A 22,926-nucleotide genomic window follows, 5' to 3' on the forward strand; every position below is an offset into this window, starting at 1 on the left:
TACAAAAATATTTCTGGCAACACAAACTTTCTAGTTACTAGTTTCTAAAGCAGCTATATTATGTAGTCAGCTGTAAAAAGTTGGAAGTAATTGCTTTTAAAATAATAAATAAATAAAAAAAAAAAAATCTGAAATGTTTCAGATTTTAAATTACGTCCAAAGGGCGTTTTTTAACATTTTGTGTGTTACCTTTCTTTATTAAATATCATGTTCTTCGCACTTAAACCATAAGATCCAGTGCAACAGCAATATCGCAAAATAGTTTTAAAACGAGCATATCTTTAGAATTTCCGATACAGAGACCCACGCGCTGGAGATATAAATGTTTTTTCTGCACAACGTTGCCATTGCTCGCTTTTAAATAGTTGAGTTTGTTACTCAAAAATTCGTTAAAGTTTTACAAAATATGAAATCGATAATAAAACAAATTCCAAATTTCAAATTTGGGATTCCAGACGCCCATATTCGTAGTAGGATTACGTCATTCAAAATTCGATTGTTCTATGTACCGTTGTTTTATCACAATACGAGAAATATACATACATTTATGCAGATTTTTCATTATTTAATTTCTTCAAATATAATGCAGGACTCTAACATTTTGTGGCAACAGTTTGAAAAGTGAACCGACATTTATGAGTCCGACGCAAAATGCCAAAACGAAAGCAATAGTCCTTCGGGATTATGCAAAGAAATCTGACGACCCCGACACTGAATGGAAGCAGCCCCGGAATTCTGCCAAGCATCCTGAAATTCCTGAAGGCATGGAAGTAACTCAGGCAAACAGATTCGACGCGTTAGTGGGAGGAGATCCCGAAAGAGACGTAGGCGGGGCAAGTGCAGTAGAAACGCCTCCGCTTTGTCTTCCCAAGCGAAGTGCCTGATTAGCTGCAAGTAGACAAGCTACTGAAGAGGTGTTGCTCAGAGGCATACGATTTCAGTGTAAAGAACAGGAGCATTGATGTCCATGTGAAAAACTCGGCGGATTACAAGAATGCTTTGAAAGTATTACGTGAGAAATCGATACCCTTTCACACGTACTTGCTCCAGAGCGAAAGGAACATTCGAGCAATTTTTAAGAACTTACCATCCTGAGTGAAGGAAAAGGCAAACTTCAGTGATCTTGAGCGCAGGAAATCCCTTTGGACTAATAAAATATCCCAATTCCTGCAACAGTCACATATTCGAAGATCATGAGGAGTTCAAGGTGTATGAGTCCCCTTAAGGTCAAAATATAAATAAGTAAATAAAAGCAATTAAAAAAAAATCTTTCATTAAGATATAGTCAGCTCTGATGCGATAAGAAAAAATCATAGAGGTCAAAAACTAAAATATATAAAAATTTAAACAACTGTACAAACTCAATCGACATAAATATCTTTTCAAGAAAAGGAATAAAAGGAATTTGAAAGAGATTTTACTTCCAAAACCCAACAAGCTTGAAATATTTCCCGGAACAAATTCCATTATGAACGTGGGAAACACGGGTATGTTTCATAAGTTACATGAAGTAAACAGGTTCATTGGATTCTTCAGAGACGCTAAACCTGTAGTACGCTTTTTGGATACGCTCTGAAATTTGATTTTTCTGCTGACTTAGGCAAGTAAGCGGTCAGCATTGCTCAGTTATTTCTCTTTGCTAGTGCAGTTCTCCTGTTCAGTGCTGAAATATTTTTTCATTGCTGCTGTGCCCTCGGGTGAATTAAAAAATGTCCTTTTATAGAATTTCGACTGATGTTAGCTAGGACGAGATAAATGAGAAAAAATCACTTAATTCTTCTGTCTCGATGAAATCGCAACCGCTCTAATTTCGAAAAGAAGATTTCCTACTTACGGAACCAAAGAAGAAATCAGTGAAGAAAAAGGCTAAGCATGCTATGGAAACTGTACCGACAAAAAAGTGCAAATAATTTCCGAAGACCATCTGCGAATCCTGTTATCTAAAATGGATTAAGCAAAGTATGAAGAAATTTACGGAGAAAATTCGAAGACTGACCTGCGAGCTGTGGAGCTTCCCCAAAGCGGAGGTGAACAAGAGAGGAAAAAACTGAAGCTTGGTAAACAATCTGCAAAGAAATCTGACGACTCCGACACTGAATGGAAGCAGCCCCGGAATTCTGCCAAGCATCCTGAAATTCCTGAACGCATGGAAGTAACTCAGGCAAACAGATTCGATGCGTTAGTGGGAGGAGATCCCGAAAGACACGTAGGCGGGGCAAGTGCAGTAGAAACGCCTCCGCCTTGTCTTCCCAAGCGAAGTGCCTGATTAGCTGCAAGTAGACAAGCTACTGAAGAGGTGTTGCTCAGAGGCATACGATTTCAGTGTAAAGAACAGGAGCATTCATGGCCATGTGAAAAACTCGGCGGATTACAAGAATGCTTTGAAAGTGTTACGTGGGAAATCGATACCCTTTCACACGTACTTGCTCCAGAGCGAAAGGAACATTCGAGCAATTTTTAAGAACTTACCGTCCTGAGTGAAGGAAAAGGCAAACTTCAGTGATCTTGAGCGCAGGAAATTTCCTGTTGTTAAGATGAAACAGTTTGTTAGATCCAGAAGTGGGGTGCAGGAGAAGCTGCCCATTTTCTTTGTATAATTGAAGAGAAACGCAGAAGGTAAGCAGATATTTTACCTGAACCATATGTTTAGTTTCGAAGTACGCGTGGAAAAATACAAACCCAAGAAACGACCAACGCAATGTTTTCGTTGTCAGGCGTACGGACACTCTCAGCACCTGTGTAATAACTCGGAAAAATGTGTTAAGTGGGGTGGCCTCCATCGCAGTAATGTATGTCCAAAAAAACCAGAGGCCAAGACCCGCTGCATTTTTTTGCAGTGGGGAACATGTCAGTAGCTTTCGTGGTTGCGCAGTTTAAAAAGCAAGATACTAAGAGAGGAAGCAGAAGGCGCAGCAACCGTTCCTGAGCAATCGACAGCTAATTTTCCAGAGCTCGTCGAGGAGGACGATCAGCCGGCGCAGCATTCAGGAAGATCCTGCTACAGCGATAAAGGGGAAGCACAAAGCCACCACTTGTGCTCTAGAGGAGATAATCCCATGGATCTTTGGTTCTAAATTTGGAATTCTTCAAAACCCTATTAGAAATTTTCAGGTTGTTTCTGAGCACCAGGTTCCTTGAAAAAGCGAGTTTCAGCCTACAAGCTGTCCAGAAACTTATGGAATCTGCCGCAAGAGATTAAATTCCGGAGTAATCATTACTTCTTATTCACCAGTTCTACGGCTTTCCTGACCTGCAGTTTAATAACTGTAGTTTTTGCCTAAATTTATTATTTTTTCTAAATCTTACATAATGTTTTAGCTTATTTTTATCTTTAACTTATTTAAGTTCGTAGTTTTCTGCTTAGTTATTTCTCGGAAATTATCCGAAACAACTTACTTGTTCTACAAGGGGTAAGGTTCACGTTAACCCAGCCACCCTGGTGCTACACCGTCCCACTGGAGGCTAGGAAGAAAACACAAGCTCAGTGTATGTAGTAATAAAAAGAAATATGCTAATAAAATTATAAAAAAAAATCTGAAAGTTTTAAGATTTTAAATTACGTCCAAAGGAGCGTTTTTTTAACGTTTTGTGTATTACCTTTATTTATTAAATATCATGTTCTTTGCATTTCAACCATAAAATTAAGTTCATTAGCAATGTCGCAAAATAATTTTAAAATGAGCATATCTTTAGAATTTCTGATACACAGTTCCGCGCGCTGGAGATACAAAGTTCACACCCCCCCCCGTAGAGTGTTGCCGTTGCTCGCTTTGAAATCCTTGAGTTTGTTAATCAAAAATTCGTTAAAAGTTTACAAAATATGAAATCGATAATAAAACAAATTCCAAATTTCAAATTTGGTCTTCCACATGCGTAACACAAGAAAGAAACAGTAAGACAGTTCAAATTAACCAACTTCTTTTGTACTGTACAGAAATAAAAAATAAATGAAGTATCTATAATATATGAAGTAATTATGAATTTTTATAATTTTTTTCACTAAAACGTTTTTAGCGATCACTCGGTTATAATGAGCAAATACCGCGGTCTTTTCACCCTCGTTATAACCGAGTTCAACTGTGCGTGTAAATTAAAAATAAATGAAGTTTCCATGATGAAATAATGTTATTCTTTTTGAATGAATTACTATTTTCAATATATTTTTCATTTTTTATTAAATAGCACAAACTTTTCACAAAGAAATATTAAAATCTGTGTTTTTTACATTTTATTGCATATGTTGTTCAGGGACATCACGACACTTGGGAGATCTTGACACTTTTAAGGAAGTCCGTTAGTAGAGTGGTTTGCACGCTAGTGTCGCATATGGAAACCACTGTATTGGAATAACCTAACATTGTAATGCGTCATTGTGAATCGAAAGTGTTGTAACGTCAGAGAATGATCAAGAAAACAATTATTATTAACCTGTCAGGTAAGTTCTTCATAGTTTGCAATACATAAAGTATGAGATTGGCTTTGATAACGATGATAAATGTGGACGATGGCTTCGATTTTTGGCGATTTCCAAATGACTGGCTAGCAAGGTCAGGCATTCAGGAACATGGATGTCTACGCAAAACGTTTTCATAGCTAGTCAAAGAGGTTGATGCCATCTTTCATAGAAATGTGTAACTCGGAGAGATTTCGACAGTAGGTTACGGGGAGATCTCGACAGTCGAGTCAGGCAATTTTGCCAATGGCTTTCGAAAATGTGGATATACCCATACAATCCCGATATTTTGGAAGACAATGTGTTTGAATATGAACTCATGTCTACTACAAATGGCACCATTCCAGTTATGGTAGCGGAAGTCGATAACCTCCAGAGGTCATCATCACCATCTACTGCATCAGCTTCTACATCATTTTCGAAATTATACCCTAAACCAGTAGTACAGAACCACTCTGTACGGAATAGGAGAAAAAAACAAGAATCAGTCAATATAACATTCTCAGAATACAAGAGTCAACTGCGCAGTAAAATACACCAACACAGGAACCTAGACGTCAGACAGGAACTCAATCCAGTACCTCGAGGGGTCTCGAAGACAGTGAAAATTACTGTGGCGAGTGCTGTGGGTACTATTTTGATGATACTGTCGGACAGAAGTGGGTGAAATGTGTTGAAGAGTGTAGTAAGTGGTTCCACGAGGCGTGCGTACAAAATGGAAATCAACCCCAGTTTACATGCAACAAATATACATAGTTAAATGGGAGATATGTTGTAGCATTGTTAATATGTGTTTAGTCCGTCAATCTTTCTTTTCCATAGTGCGTTGTCCTTATTTTTAAAAAAAAGCCATTGTTTGAATTGTACCTGCCGCCCCGTAGATACCTGTCGAGATCTTTCGCAGTTAAGGGAGAAGTGGACATTTGGCTTTTATGTTTTTCATTGCAGTTACATGACGTATGATGTTTTTCAGGTAAACCAAGTTTTCATAATGTGTTACTAATACAGAAATAATTATTTTCGGTAAAAATAAATGATAAAATCCTTAAATATCAACAAGTTATTCATAATTTTCCCTTAAGGTGTCGAGATGTTCCTGAACGACCTTATTTGTAAACTCATATTTTTGAAAGTATAATTTCATAAGGAAAAATGTGTTTCTTTATTTTAAATTTATTTTGACATTTTGCATCTAATGCGATATACTTAAATAAATTCGAGTATGGCCACAAGGCAAAACAAAGATTGTATGTCCACTATAAGTTTAGTTTTTCATTATAAATGGCAGTAGCATTTATAGCAATCTTACGTCCCGAAGAATAGAATTTGAATTAGCTCAAATTAATCGTTTCGCTTGAACAGTATGTATGACATCTTATATTCTACATAGTATTGCGTATAATACGTTTCTACTACGATGCCTAATGAATTTTATCTTTACAATACAGTGCATTTCAAAATTTATTTAACAATTCAAACTTTGTACATCACTTTATTTAAACACTCATTTCAAAATTGTTTTGTATGTTGAAACTAAAATTGCTAATCTTTTGCTTACTTAAGCTACATCTGGAATTAGTTCTGAGGAAATGCTTGAACTCTTGCTTTATTAAGATATTTTGCTGTTCTTGCAGTAATGGTTTTAGAACTAGATATGATTTTAGGTTATGAATGACCAGTTCTACGCAAATCTCAATTTATCAACATATTTGACTATATTATAAAGGACTGACCAATTCATTTTTCCCAAGAACTACTAATGAATGCTGACACAGTAATTGGTAACAAAATTTCACAATGATTCAAAGCAAGTAAAATTTATCACAATGAATATCGTTAAATTAAATCATTTAACAATATATAAATTTTATTAAATGGCAATTACCATTTTTCAAAAAAAAAATCATCTCTAATCATAGGCTTTAAAACTCTTAAGTCATCACACGTTTATGCTATAATTTTCTTATTATTTTGGCGATATAGATCGATTTTTCTAATAACATTCCATAATTTTGTACGATTTTTCTTAGATGAAATCCCTGTTTCTTTACTCATAATCAAATTTTAAAATTATCATCTTTAAATATTTAAAAATTTTTTATTTTATTATATTTATATTAAATTTTTTTATTTTATTATATTTGTATATTTATATTAAAATTAGATTAATATTACATTCAGGTAATATTCAGGTGTATATTTTAATGTCACCAATTAAATCAAGAGTCTAAGCTCATAAATAATACGATTTAACGGTAGAAGACTTCCTTTGTCCAGATTTTACCTGTCTTCTTTCATAAACAAAACTTAATATCTTCAGTCAAGGAATCATCCAGTGGTAGTTCGAACAAGGCAAATAAGCTTATCTTGTACTACAAAGGAAGGCTTGTACGTCGGGGTTCGAAGACAGGGGAGCTGGGGCATCAGACAGGCCCTGTTTACGATGCTTCGATCGCAATAACTCTTTGCTCCCTACCCAGCACTTTAGACATTTCCACGCCATTGTCTCATATCGACAAAAACACTTGTCGGGCCGACGCACTAAAATATCTTCGGCGTCATTTTGCTTTTATTTTTTTAGATTTTCGTAGCCTCAACTCTGAGTCTCTCTGAAACGGATATTGTCCTCATTTATCAACGGATAGAAAAGCATCCCAAAGGAATAAAGCAAGGAAAAATTTTTCACCAAGATCTCTAGACCGGGTTTCTTGTCTTATTTCCCAGGTTCGTAGTTTTCTGCTCTGCTTCCAAGTGTTGGAGAAAGAAATTTATTGTATCAGAGATCGTTACTGTCTTCCGCCCCGGTGCTTCCAAGAGGCATTCAATTTCGGACCTGGGCCTCTTGCGTGAAAGCGGAATTTCATCTGGTTCGTGCATTTCATTTTATCTTCTGACTAATTTTATTTTTGCTCCTCTTCGAATTTTTTTATTTTTCAAATTTGCGGGAATTTTTCTCGAAGGATCATGTTTCTTGTAAGGAATCACTTGCGTAAGTCGGCAGTTGCAGTTGCCAGGAACGTAGATTGCGAATCAGAGATAATGTGATACCTGTAGCAGAGAAGAATGTAGCACTTAACTCATTCTGGTGAATTGCGTGGAAGAATCAAAGGACGAAACTTCACGCTATATCTTAATGTAACGAATATAAGCTTTCAATACGTGTATATAGGTAAATAATAAATAAAATAAAGGAACTTCAATTGATAAATGCTTACAGATTTCAGTTAGTTTAGCAACATATTTTTATTTTCAGGAAGAAAGTTGAAACATACTTTTGTTCACCGTCCAAATTTCATGCAAAAATTAAAATTCCGTACAGACATTATGTTATTTTGTAGCCCGAGACGTGAAACATGTACTGTGCCTTCATCGGGACACGAACCCTGAATCTCGAATACGCGTCGAGTATGTCCCTAATTATACCACTAAGGAATGAGGAAAGGAGGGACAAAATACCTTATAACTCTTTTTAAAGAGTGACTGAGGATTAGGGGACTTAGTCGCCAAATCCAGATGGGACGAATTATATTCCACCACATTTTAGTTAGAGCTCTACTTGTAAATTAGGATATCTTGAAGTAGAAGATATGAAAAAAGTAATGCTCTCGCCCGGATTCGAAATCTGGACCTCTTGAATTCGCTTCGAGTATGCTCCTAATTACGCCACGAAGGCATGCGGAAAAAAGGGAGAAAATACCGTATAAAACTCTCAAAAGCATGAATATGTTTCTGTACTAAAATTGCTTTCTTTTGAATTACATTATCATTCTATCCAATTATCAGCATCGTAAATCCCATTGAGAAAATAATTGTAAATTCGAAAAACAGAAAAGATCTTCATCAAAAATTAAAAGGCATCAAGGAATTAATTTTAAACAGTTTAATAAAATACTATAGGATCATGTTTTCATGAGAAAACATATTGCAAATAAGTTTTTTTTTAATTTTTATTTCTTTGAATAATGTACTCATATACGTAATGAAAACAGGAACAATTATTATAATACGTATTTCAAGTAGTTTCTGATGTAATGAAAAATTATTTAATATGAAAAATGTGTAAATTTTAAACATGGAATAATTACGGGCAAAACTTATAATACTATATATAATACACAAGAAGTCCATATACAGTCAGCTTCATAGATTAATATAAAGACATGTACAGACAGCGGTTATCAAAACAGATTTATCTTTTATTTATTGCTCATGGACAGAAAAGTTTCACTCTTAACCTGGAAAACTGTGAATTATATTCTGGGTATATATTGAGCATATTCTTTAAAATATTTCACAAAGACTGCTAAGTGGATATCTATAATTTTGGATATTAATTGCAAAATTAGCAGTTACACATTAAAAGAGTAAAACATTATGTGTAGATTATATATCACTTTTTTATTGGAAATCATAATTAGGAATATTTTTAAATCTAATTAAAATCTAATTAAAAGGAAAACTGTTCGAAAGGGAATATATTTTCGATTTGCCTGACTGATTACTTTTGATCTACGTCACTCAGTTTATCTTAGTTAATGTAGTTTTGCAGTGACTGAGCGGTATTTATGAATAAGATTATAAGGTATTTCTCCCACTTCCCTAGCGTGCCTTCGTGATGTAGTGGTTCTGCACGCTTGGCCGTTATTCCAGAGGTCCGTGGTTCGATTCCCGGCGAAGGCGGTTGCTAATTTTTCATCTTGTCTACTTCCAAAAAATCCTAATGCCTCTACAATGGCAACCGAACTAAAAGGGTGTTGGATGAGGATTCTCCACACCCAGGATTTGGCGATTGAGTCTCCTAAAAAAAACAGTCGCCCTTTAAAAAGGGGAGTATATAAGGTATTTCTCCCACTTTCCTAGCGTAACTTCGTGGTGTAGTGGTTCTGCATGCTGGGCCGGTATTCCAGAGGTCCGTGGTTCGATTCCCTGCGAAGGCGATTGCTATACTTCATCTTTCCTGCTACCAAAAATATAACTAATGTCTCTACAAGATGATTATTATAAATTAGGTTATTGTAAAATAACAACACATGTTTACATACAGTTCACGCAACTTGATATAATTTTTTACTATACATGTAGTGCATTATATTGCATGTGGGAAATACAAGAAAAGTACCAATTCAAAATCGCTGAAACCATTACTTTATATTCATCTTTTAAATTTATATGAAAATTGATGCCTCTGAAGAATATTTTTAGGAAGAACAAACATCTCAGAATATTGAAGGAATATCAATACTCAGAAATTTTAATTATAGTTTACACTGAAAAAGGGCAGCAACAAATAAAGTAGTAATTCTTAGTTTAAAATTTTTATTATCGGAAAAAATAAATTTAATAAACAACAACTCTAATGGAAATATTATAATATTTTACATCTTTTGTATTTTTTTAAATTTGGTGTGTTAATTTCGGAGAGGAGATTTTTAAAGTTTCATCTAAACTTAAGTGTTTTCACTTAAGTTTTCAACTTAAGGTCCATCAGCTGTTATGGAGTATACGTACTTTTTTGTTCGTGAGTGCTCCAAGGGCAAAACTATGCAAGCCAGCTATGCGTAAACTATGCGTAAATCATACAGAACCATATATAGTCATATATAACCGTAAGTATAAAACCAACAACGTTATTAGATAAATGATGATTTCCATTATTTTGTATTTTTTTTTAATTTTGAGTGTTAGTTTTGGAGAGGAAATTTCTAAATATTCATCTAAATTTATGTGTTCTCACTTGAGTTTCGAACTTAAATTCCTTCTACTGTTATGCAGAATTTGTAATTTTTAATACATGGACGCTCATGGGCAAAATGATGCAAGCCAACTAACCATACACCACCATATATAACTATAAAATCAACAATGTTTTTAGTATATGATGATGTTTCTTATCTTTCATCTTTTTTTAAATTTCGTGTATTAATTTTGAAGAGTAGATTTTAAAAGTTTCATCTAACGTTTCCTCACTTAAGTTTTCTATTTAAATTCCGTTTGCTGTTATGCAGGATTTACATATAGTTTTTAATTCATGAAGGTTCCAAGTGCAAAACCACGCAAGCAAAAGTCTCTTCAAGGCAGAGTTTCTGCTGACGAAGAGTGATTTAGTATTCATAAAATTCTATCTTCATTTGTAACATACTAGAAGTTATAAAACATTTCTTAAACTGACAGTTTCAAAATGTATCATTAATTCAGCGACTTTTAAGGATTAAAAATATTTAAAAAATAAAATTTTCGTTCGCGATTGCACAGAATTTCGCTATCAGACCATTCTTTCACCAGAGCGGTCTGTTTTGCTCTTCTTTACCTGAAATTAAAGATGAATACATTAATTAATATATAAAAATATTTTAAATTCAGAAACATTTCATCTTTATGGAATAATGCCATTGCGATAAAAACGCTTTCTTCAAGAGAATTTATAAGCTGTTGCAAAATGCATACGATTGTATGACAAGAAATTTTAATTTCAGCAATTTATTTGCTTTATTTGCTTTTCCAAATTGGCAGGAATTATAAAATATCTTGGGACACCACACCATCAATCAACCGAGGCACAAGCCTATGCACTAAAGCTATACATATGCCTTATATAAAGTAAGTATAACACATATCGTATATTGCTGTTATGCGTAGTACTCTTAGAAGTTAAATACAAAAGTAGATTCATCTTGAGCATTCTTGCACGAAATTATGCTGGTGACATTCTGCATAAGCGATTGTGCGCTCTCTACAACAATCGCACGTGTTACTAGCATCCATATTTGATGTCTTGTAGTATATTGTAGAGCAGTGGTTCTCGTTGCGTATTGCTTCATTTCTCCTACTCATTACATGCAGAATATTATCGGCCTCTCTATTTTCCCTCTTATTTTTTTATCATTACATATTTATTTATTTTTTTATTTACTAAGTCGAGCATTTCAAGCAACAGAAAATATTTTTTTAGTTTAATTATACACATAAGATCAAAGTTTGTTATATTTATTATATATGTATTATTTATATGCTTGTATGTATGAAACATTATTATTATGCATGGTTATTCGTAACTATGTGAACCATTTTAAAAAGGTAAAGTAAATAAATTATATACTCAATTTCAAATATTATTCTACTATAACGTGACTTAAAGCACCAAGGTTTTATTTTCATATATTTCAAATACCCAATACGTCCACATTTGATGATATGGTAGACATTTATGTGAAAGTCCGTATAGTCGCACGCGGTTACCTGTATATAACGATCACGAGAACCAAAGCACAGCTGATATAGTTCCAAATATTTTGGAGACTAACCGGCAATAGAAGAACATCAGTATGCTTTACAAATCTTCACCAGTAAAAACATCACCTGGTATTTAAATGCGGAGATAGAGCTGCCAATCGTCCTTTGAATACTATAGCAAATTGTCAAGATAATGGACTCTGTGTTAATGATCAGACAACTACCAATTTAAAAAAGTCAGTCAGCGTATCAGCACAGCCAAATAAATCTTCCCAGTGGCATACACAAATCTGTGAAATTAGCAAACGCGGACCAGCTCAGTATTCGTGAAATATGCAAAACGAACATAATGAACTTACATAATTTTCAGCATAATAAAATTTGGTATGGTTACAATGATTATTTATTAGCATTTTTAAATTACTTATAGATTTATGAATAATCCTGTATTTGATAAACATGAATCAGGGAACATTTGCATTGGTTTCTAAGCTTTTAGATGATGCCAAAATTTAACTCATCCGCTTTTCCCTTTAAAATTTTGGGTCACATTATTTCAAGAAAACTGCATTTTGATATGGCATTCTTGTTGCAATTTGAGACTGTCAGTACGAAGTTAAACTCTTACACCTTGACAGCTTGAATTATTTTTGCAAATGTATTCCTAAACAATTGTTCGAAAACTAAAAGCACGCAATTAAAGCGATATTAAAAAATGAGTGAAAAAAAAAGAAATAAATACACACACTCGCATATATAAATATATAAAATTTATTCGCATGCTCTAAACAAGCATAGTTAAGGGAACATGGGCTACCATTTTCTTCTTTTATCTTTTATTAGCCTAAATTAATACTTTATAAATAATTATAATATTATTTCAAAAATAAACGGGAATGAACAAAAGTCTCGTTTACTAAAACTTTATAAAGTTTTGTTTGACAAGTATTTTAATTGCTTTATATTATCGCTAATGCATGTTACCTCAAATTGCTTTTTTAAGAGGCTATTTTAAGATCATCTGATAAAATTATCCGACGAAAAAAGCTTCTTAATAATACTCAGTACCAATTAAAGTAGCCTCCATACACTTTCGAAATCACACCATCTACACTTTTACGCTCCTGAGATCCCAGTATAAAAATAGCATACAAAAGACTCCTACCATCAGATTGATAAGCACTTTTTTCTGCTACCATTAATTGTTAAAGCGATTAAATAGCAGTTGCAACCTCTTCAGAAGAAATGAATGGAAGAAAAAAAATTCGTAAAGCAGCCTTACTTATCTTTTGTTTCCGCTAAGGGACATTCTGTCTTAATTAAACGGCTAATAACCTTTAATGCACACAGAAAGATTAAATATTGCATAATCGCGTTGCGCTGTAATAATGTTTGCCTTCGTCAGCCAATTAGTGCACAGAATAGCTTCCGTTAAAAAAATAATTTGTCCAAAACATGTGAGGTTTGGTAATTAAAGTTTGACGACGAAGCTTCCAGAACGGATTAGCGGTAGTATTTTGTGGTTAAACTTTTAAAAGCTACTATAATTTTACTTTTTTAATCACACTTTTAATTTTGCTTTTGAATACTTTCAAGAATTAGCATAGAGTAAATAAGTTATATTTTTTGTTTTAACTATTAGAATAAAAATAACCAGAAGAAGGTATTCGAATTAAATTGCTCATATAAGAAACTATCTAAAATAGGTACAATCATTATACGAATGCGATTAAATTTTCTTCTTTGTTTTATACATTTTGGAGTTAATCACTGAATTCCTTTCTTCCAAATACGAAACATTATTAATGGTTTTCACCGAACTGACAAAAATAATTTTGGAATAAGCTATGATGTCAAAAAACTGATAAGCAGTATATTGTGCCTTTCATTTCGCACGGCTGTCGTGCTTGGGGACGTGGTTTTGCAAAGAAGGATAACAAAAGAAATCTGAGAAAGATTCAACGGAGAATTCTTCTTCGTATTAACAGTGCTTACAGAACCTTATGTCATGAAGTTATTTTTGTTCTTTCAGGAGCTCCGCCTATTGATTTCAAAATCGAATATAAGAATAATATTTTCGAGGCATAGGCAACTGACACTTTGGACTATTGCATAAATGGAAATGGTCCCTTCCCGGATCTTCCTCATCCAGCGAATTTAGAGCCCATAAATTTCTGCGATTGTAAAGAGACTACAGAAATCAGTTTTCATATGGTTTTCCTTACATGTAACAGCATAATTAATAAGAAGGTTGGGCTTGCACTTGTTCTTTTTGTAGACCAATCTGAGGTTTGTTATTTTAAACATCGTATACGGAATGAATGCATAGTTTTTCAATCAGAATTTCTTTGCATTTATCTTGCCTTCAAATGGGTCAAGGATAATAGGATAGCATCCTCAGAGGTACCTTACGTGTTCTAATTCTCTTCCTTCTGAACACTAATACCAGCAGCGACAAATTAGAAATCGAAACCTTATTATCTGTCAACTTTGCTTAGAAAAAGGAGGATTGATAAATGTTTTGCTTATATGCGTACTCGTTATTGATTCTATGGAAATGAAAGAGCTGATTTCCTAGATAAGGATGCCTTAAACTCACCCATAGATACTTAAATTCACCCATTTGCATTTCAAATGTGTCAAGGATAAAAGGATAGCATCCTCAGAGGTACCTTACGTGTTCTAATTCTCTTCCTTCTGAACACTAATACCAGCAGCGACAAATTAAAAATCGAAACCTTATTATCTGTCAACTTTGCTTAGAAAAAGGAGGATTGATAAATGTTTTGCTTATATGCGTACTCGTAATTGATTCTATGGAAATGAAAGAGCTGATTTCCTAGATAAAGATGCCTTAAACTCACCCATAGATACTTAAATTCACCCATTTGCATTTAAAAAAAGTTATTGGGAATACTTTCGTTGTAAGAAGCTTTTAGTTAAGTGAAATGAGGAATAAATTTCATCTTGGAATTCTGAGGGCACCAAAACGTTCTTTCCTTCTATTTACCATAGACTGCATTCCAAGCCTTTCCACTTTGTTAATTTAAAAGTACCTTAGTTTTTATCTGGACATGGGAAATATTCAAATTACCTGTTTCGTATTAATCTAAGATCAAATTATTTATTTGAATGATCAAAAAAATACGTCAAGATGTAGAATATTTGATTTTTTCATTTTCACAGTTTTCGGCGTGACTTGGACAGTCATTTTATCTGTTTTCATGAAGTCCAGAATGCTATTCTCTGTTTTTGTTCGTTTCATTTATGCATGTAATATTTAATGTTTTAGTTAACTTACTTTTGTAAGCCCCGTGTTGTACATCTATTGGGCACGAGGAGATTGTATGTGTTCAAAATTAATATATATTAACAACGTGAGTTACATGAACTACATTTATAGAAGTTGCTTCTGTTGTAATATTGTTTCTAGTATAAATAGAATCTAGAAAATTATACTGAAAATTATAATTAAGTAGGGGGAAAAGGTGGGATAAAATTCCTGTTTCCTACTGAGCGCATAGAATGCGCTTAGCGTATAATTTTTCTTAATTTTTCTAACTAAAGGTACACCTTGCACAAAGAAAAAACAGTTCTATACCTTCCGTTCTTCTGCGACTACTTTGTTTTGTGTGAGATTTAGATACAAAAAGAGGTATTATGTTAACAATTAAGAATCCACTTAAGATGTAAGAAACTGAAAAATATAAAAATAAAAAATAAAACATCCGTTGAGAAATGCTGAGTATTTTACATTATTTTCATGAGTTTATAAGATATTTCTCCCGCCTTCTTTTAGTGGTGTGGTGGTCTGCACGCTAAGCGCGTATTCCAGAGGTCCGCAGTTCGATTCCCGGCGAAGGCGTTCCTACTTTTTAAATTCTCCTGCTTCCAAAAAATACCAGTAGCGCCCGAACTAAAAGGGTGGTGGTTGGTGATTCTCCACACCCAGGATTTGGCGAAAAAAATCCCCTAAAAAAAAGCCTGTTGTCCTATAAAAAGGGGAAGTATATAAGGTATTTCTCCCGCTTTCTTAGCGTCCCTTCGTGAAGTGGTGGTCTGCACCCTGAGCGCGTATTTCATAGGTCTGCGGTCCGATTCTCGGCGAAGGCGTTGCTAATTTTTAATCTTTCCTGCTTAGAATTAACCTAATGTCTCTGCAGTGGCGCCCCGACTAAAACGGTGGTGGATGATGAATCTCCACACCCAGGATTTGGCGATCGGGTCCCTGAAAACCCCAGTCGCCCTTTAAAAGGGGGAATATATAAGGTATTTCTCCCGCCTTCGTGGTGGGGTGGTTTGCATTCTGGGCGCGTATACCAGAGGTCCACGGTTCGATTCTCGGTGAAGGCGTTGCTAATTTTTCAATTATCTTGCTTTCAAATATTACCTAGTATCTCTACAAGTTAACAGAATTTTAGGAAATTAATGCACCATCATTTTCCAACATTTTAATGAAATTCTTGCAGAATTTTATGCTAATATCATTTCTGACGAACAGTTCCGAATTTGACCAGTATTTCGTAGAACATAGTGTGTAAACATCTGCGTTTAATGTCGCCATATCTTAATCTTTTGAGGTAAAAGTCATCTGTTCTAAGGCAACTACCACCACAGAAGAACAAATCACCCTGAACGAAGATGGGCATCTTAGAGAAGACTGGTTGTATTTTGAAATACGTAAACTAGAAAGAAACTAGATTTTTTTTTATTTCTGTGCTTTATTCGTATGCTCATATATTGAGTTTCCTCTTCTTCATTTGTTTTTTTCATTTGACAAAGTATTTATACCAAAATTTCAGGCCTTGTCTGACCATAATTACTATTTCCACCTATGGCAATTTAATTCCAAAATTTAAATTACTTCGAAAAACGAAATAAACATGTGATATGTACACAGGTATCCATACAATTCTAATGCTTGTGAAAGAAGCTGGAAGCTGAAAGAAATATTAATTTTTTTTAATATTTTTCCCTCCCTTACTCATGTAAAGGACCTCTAAACTTTAGAAGCCGTCTGTAAGGATTTTTGATATCCAAAGTTTACCAGCTATTAAAATTATTAATACAGTCCATAACATACTCACTTATTTATGAAAGCTATTTATAACACAGACATGTACAAAAAGAGTAATTAGGCGTAAGCTACACGTTGGGTATCAGTCTGATCATTTATCTTCCAGAATCTTCTGAAGTGGCTTTTTAATCTATAGGTTTACGCTAAGGTTCTAAATTTTAATCAATATTTAGATATTGTATATTTACTACACCTAGAACAATTTTGACATACCTATACTTGCTCGAAATCCAATGGATATTATTTTATGGTGCTTCAAAGTATGTCTGCTTCTGTTTTTATCTGTTTATAGATCACAATTAAGAAGTGGAGTTCAGCAATAGTTCTTTTTGATTTCCTAGACGAAGACTGTCAGAGCAATGTAATAAAACAATTCCATTACTTAAAGAAAACGAAGATCTTTTACGGCAATTACAGCAGCTGAAAACATAAATCATCTGCTAATAAAAATGGAGATAACTATTCTCAACCATATTCTCATGAAAGTTGAACATTTAGAAAGCTAAGTAATATTCTGACAATCTTACATTTAAATATTGTAATAATTAAAGGCATTTTAATAAGTAATTAGTATCAGAAGAGTATGTGTATATGCATTACGTTACAAAACAACACGTACGTGATTTGAACATGAAGTTTTTGCAATTATTCTTTAATTCAGTATTGCTGTTTTCAAAAGACGGAAATAAATACGAGATACATTCTAAAAGTTTTCATTCCAAACTAATTATTTCGTGATAGTTTATGTGTCCCTTTGTAGCTTTCATATACTTGAATGGATTACTTACAAATGAGCTGAAATTAACAGCGATGCACAGAGATTAATTTAGTGTCACTGCATTCATTTAAATAAAGATGTAAAAAGCACCAAAATTAATCAGTGCAAGCAAGCTGGTTCTAACAATCTTTTTCTTTATTGACTTTTAAAGCGGTGATGAAATTTCCATCTAACCCTTCGGCAGATGTTAATTTGAATTTCTTGCTGAAAAGATTAAACCAATATCTTTCTACGGTCCGTCTAAGATAATTTGACGATGAAAAAGGGGGGCATGGGATTTTAATCCCAAGTCTTGCTTAATTAAAGGCAGCACCAATTAAGGATCACGATTTGTTCGACTTACGCAAATTCAAAATTTAAGACTTGAAACGTTTTTTAGCCGATGAGTTGGATAATTAATTGTGTACCATGCTTTCCTTCAAATAATTTCTGCTCAGCAATATTTTATGAATTGGCTCTTTTGTCTTCGTTGAATGCAATAATGAAACAAAGTTGCAGTTTTCATATTTGGGAGCTTACATAAGCAATTTTAATAAGCATAAATTTGCTTCCGTTTCAAAAGCAATAGAAATCACAAAATACTCACAAATAATTCATGTAATGCAAATGAGAAATGACTTTAATTGTAAACTATAAAAATCGGGCACATTTGCTGAAAACTATTAAAAATATTCAGCTCAGCTTTGTTTTGAAGTTTTCATGTTGAATATATCTCAATCAGGCAGGAAAAGAATGAATTTGTCTGGTTCTGTGGTAACACTTAAGATCAGAGCATTATATTCAAAATGTCAGGAAAATATACTGAAACAAAGACTGATTATCACTATATTTATTTCAAATAAAAATAATGATAGCATACATTTTAATCCAAAACATAATTTTATTCACGTACAGTACTTATTCTGATATCAGCTTAAATGGAAATAAAAGCTTTTAATGTCACCAAGAATGACCTCCTCTAATTCCGTGTTTTAAACAGCAAATGAGCTTAAAATAACGTATCACTTCCGTTTGATCATCTGTAAACAAAAGCTAATTTGTTCTTCCAATAAAAAGAATGGTCTATACGAAATTTTGCATTACAGTTGTAGAGACATTACGTATTTTTTAAAACGGGAGACAAAGATGAACAATGCCGTCGGCGGGACTCGAACCTTGGACCTCTCGAATACGCACCGAGTGTGCTGACCATTACACCCCGAAGTCATGCCGAAAGGAGAGAGAAAATACCATATAGAGTTAATTAGGTATAATTCATCGTATGTAAACCTGGTTTTTCTAAATTTAAACTAACATAATCAATTCTTTGTCCGTTGGTTTTATATTTCTTTATTAATAATTAAATTTTTTGGTCAATCGAATAATAATAATTTATGTGATTATTACATAAAGGAAGTTATTTGTTTATAAATACATGAAATAAGTACTTTGAAACAAATACCACGTATATCCTCGCCAAATTCAGGTATGAGTAAGCGATGCTCATTCAACTGCAACAGTATATTATGGTTTATATATGCAATAATATGTTATAATGAATGTTGCGAATTTAATTTGACCTATAACTCTTTATGTGTGTATAGAAAACTTAAATGCGGAAAAAAGAAATTTTTGTAAGTTCATTAACGATGTATCGGGCGTAAAATGAATCGTCACACACATACAGACAGTCAGACAGATAGATATAATTGTAAAAATGAGTTGTCACTGAAAACTCCATATCGAATTTTTGAACCGAAAGCCTTACCTCCCTTACCTGTGTATATATGTTTAAGGGAGATAAAAATGTGTGGATGTATTTATTGCTAATTCAGGAAATCTAGGCCTAAGCTAAAGTTCTAACCATTGTCAAACTAATGTTGTGCAAAATAAAATAACAAACATGTTATTATTTTAAACTTCATTTATATATCAATTCGTACAAATTAAATTTAAAACAAAAGCTAAGATTTGACCATCAGATGCTCAATATATTATTGCTTTAATGAATTTGTGCAGACAAAATAGACCATCTGTTTATTATCAATACTCTAAATTCAAAAGTTGTAAGGTTCTTATGTTAATTAATCAATTATTATTACTTTAATTTTTACTTTAGCTTCTTCTTTTTCTGTTCCTCACCAGAATGTAAATTAGAGCGATAGAGAGCCTATGGCATTCGCGATGCTTTTTTAAACTTTCGCTATCTCTGTCTTAATGTAGTTAGTTCAGATTTTGCATTTCCTAATAGCCAATTGCTTTAAACTTACTCTCTGGTAAAGTTACTTGAACCAGTCTATAGCTTATTTAGCATGCTCAAGTCAATCAAGATATTATGATTTTATATTTAAATTGCGAATCAGAAAATGTTTTGGTGACTCATTTATGATGTGCAGGTGCTGTTAAGATATGAAAAGATGCAAAATACACTTAAATTTATTTTCGTATCAACGTATCTTAATTAAAATTATTTAATATTTATATATTATAATTCTAACGTAAATTTTTCTCTTTCATCACAGGTTAATTTTATTTCTAAATATATCAAATTTCAAAAGTTATATCAATTTTATCTATTTTTCCTTATATTTTTCAATTTTTAATATCCATAGTATCGCATGCTAACAGTGCACCGGCTCTAATATGAAATTGCACATGCTTTAAAGTACTTTAATAAAGAAATAAATATTTAAATTTCATTTACACATATTAACAAACTACTTTAAGAATTCAGTCTAAATATATTTTTAATATTTTGTTTACTTTTAGATTTTAAGATTTCTCGTTTTTAATTTGGCAACTTGTTAAAAATAATATTTACTTAATATCATAACAATATCTTTAATATTATCTAACATTACCTGTAAATACGCTTTTTTCTTCATATAACCACTATTGTAAGAAAACACTATACATTAATATAATTAAAAATTTCCAACATTAAATTATACCTGTAAATATACTTTTTCCTTCTAAAATTTCTCACTGTAAGAAAACTCAATATTAATTCGCATTCCATAATTACCGTATCGCTAACTAACCATTAATTAATTAACACATTGTTTTAACTACATTCCCTTATAAACAAAATTATTGTTATGAAATGCGAGACAAAATTTTTAAAGTTGTTAGTAATATCAATTGCAATAATATATTTTTACTCTCTTACTTACCTTCTCAAATAGATAATATCGTAAGGTAACTCGTTTTACTGTTTTATAAATATTATTCTATATATTAAATGCTGCATAATTTATATTAATATTATGTATGTTTAATTAATATTTTAGTTTTTTTTCTCGTCTATAACATTTCAAGCTATTTTGGTCAATAATATTATAAACTACTGTGTTCCTCTTTCTACACCTTCTGACTAATAATAATCCACTATATACGTATAAATATTACTCATACAGACGTACTCTCACATACCAATTCTGAAAATGACTTTGCACTCACTACTGACTCCATCATAGAAGAATTACAAGACATCATTATAAATCAGGGAGATCAAGCTAATGTCAGTGAATATTCAAGGATTAAAACTATTCAACCCCCCCCCGAAAAAAAACATTTTTCCTCTGGAATTAAAAGAAATATTTTAAAACATTTTAATAACTTAAAAAAACGTTGTGCTAAATTCCACAGAGAACAAGGTCTCAAGTTAATTAGCCTGCATCAATCAATCAAGTATCTCCATCTAAACAAGCTGGGGTCAAGAATGAAGAACAAGTGTCAGAACAAGATAAATGTTATTAAATTTTACCTGACTACAATATCAAAGAATCTCAAGCTGATAAACAACCTCAAATATAATTTCCTTTCTGTCAACATCCAGAACTTTCTTTTACTTCTAATAATAGTAATCTAATAATAGAAGCATTCTTCTCCTTCTAATAATAGTATAGAACCCCATAATTATCCTTCCCCCCCCCGAAAAAAAAAAGACGCAGTACGGAAGAATTTAAATCTAAACTGCAAAATAACTTCCAGAATATAATGTCGTCATTTAATTCAGCCTCTACGAAAGATGAAGTAAATAACTCTGACGACATTTTTATAAACGTTATATTTAATATTGGTAAACTTAAATAGAAACAACGACCTCTGTCATATAATTTTAAAATGATATGTGGAATCAAAATGTATCTATCGAACAGATCAAAGTAAGTGCCCTCCATACAAGATACAAATCTTGTTTACATGACGAAGAGAGAACACTTCATAGAATTCAATACCAAAAAGCAAGAGCTTTATAGAAAAGAATTATAAGACAATCTAAAATAAAAAGCTGGTGTAACCTTTGCGATTATACTTCTAATATCTATGGATCTGCTTTCAAAAAAGCTCATAACAAATTCCAAATTCTTTATCCCTCCTGCACTCTCTGTGTTATGATTTTCAGGAACGATATATTCACCTGAAATGTCACTTAAACTCCTATCTGATTTTTTTCATCAAGATGATGACCCATCATATTTAGATTTATATATAAAATATTCATTTCTTCAGAATACTGTGCATCATCTCATACTATAAATATTCCAAATACTTATTAAATAATATCATACAAAAATTAACAGTAAAAAAGCTCCAGGCCCTGATGGAATTTAAAATATTTCCTTAAAACAAATTTTGTAAAAATAAAAATGTCATTATATCTTTTATTGCAGCGTGCTGGAAATTTAATTCGCACGATTCCAAAAAAGCCGACCTTGTTCTATTGCTTTAAACCAATGAAACTCATAATAATCCACTTTCGTATAGACCAATATTCCTTCTATCAACCGTCAGAAAACACCTCGAAAACGTTATATTATCAAGACTAACTTATCATCTACATAAAAACAGAATTATTCAAAATAATCAATTTGGCTTTATTCGAAACAAATAAATACAGTAAATTCATAAAATCTAGTAAATCAAAAGTTCTGGTATTTTTATAAGCATTATTATTATTTTCATTAGAAATAGTGCCAGTATTTTTGCTGAGGTGGTAGCTATAATTGTACCCATTAATCCAGCTGGATTACTTACAGTTTCAGCAGCAACACGTGTATTTGTTTTCACCGTACTGCTAGTTTAACGCGGTTGAGAGACAGGAGCAGTTCCAGCCAGGGCTTAGACAAAACTGGCTACCGTTCTACATCACCATACGACGAAATAAATAAGAAAATCCTATCTTACTTCAGTTACAGCACGTTTGATTGAATCACCGCATCTTTTCAACGTTCGAGCAAATTTGCGTACGATGACTTGGAGAATATATGACTCACTTTGGGGTTGGTCTGCAATATTCTGATGAGTAGTACCACAGCTGATTGTTGAGGCACTGTGGAACCTAGTTCTTTGAAATATACTTTTCAGTTTGAAATAAGACATGCATAAGGTCTTTGATTTTGAAAATGT

Source organism: Stegodyphus dumicola, chromosome 5, assembly GCF_044657685.1.
Source record: "Stegodyphus dumicola isolate Sdum_Otavi_A_Nest chromosome 5, ASM4465768v1".
NCBI lineage: Eukaryota > Metazoa > Arthropoda > Arachnida > Araneae > Eresidae > Stegodyphus > Stegodyphus dumicola.